The sequence below is a fragment of the Cariama cristata genome, unplaced genomic scaffold (genome assembly GCF_000690535.1).
Source record: "Cariama cristata isolate BGI_N322 unplaced genomic scaffold, ASM69053v1 scaffold26025, whole genome shotgun sequence".
NCBI lineage: Eukaryota > Metazoa > Chordata > Aves > Cariamiformes > Cariamidae > Cariama > Cariama cristata.
In genome coordinates this window covers 1,475-1,705 of record NW_009617304.1, presented here as the reverse complement: position 1 = coordinate 1,705, position 231 = coordinate 1,475, and positions in this window count along the sequence as shown.

The window sequence follows — 231 nt, the reverse complement described above, 5'->3', positions numbered from 1 at the left end:
AGAAACACCGAGGCTTCCTCCATCCAGCAGCAGTGCACAAGACATCCGCACCATGTCCTGGTGATGGGAACCCGTGATGCGGCAGAAATGGAGGAGGTCAAAAGCGCTGATGCTGAGGGAATACCAGGGCAGCTCTGCACAGAAACCATTAGGGACGTAGTAGAGCAAACTCCGGTCTTGCAGCAATGCCGTGGGCTGGGGAGCAGAGCAGCCTGTCCCTCCCCTGCACCC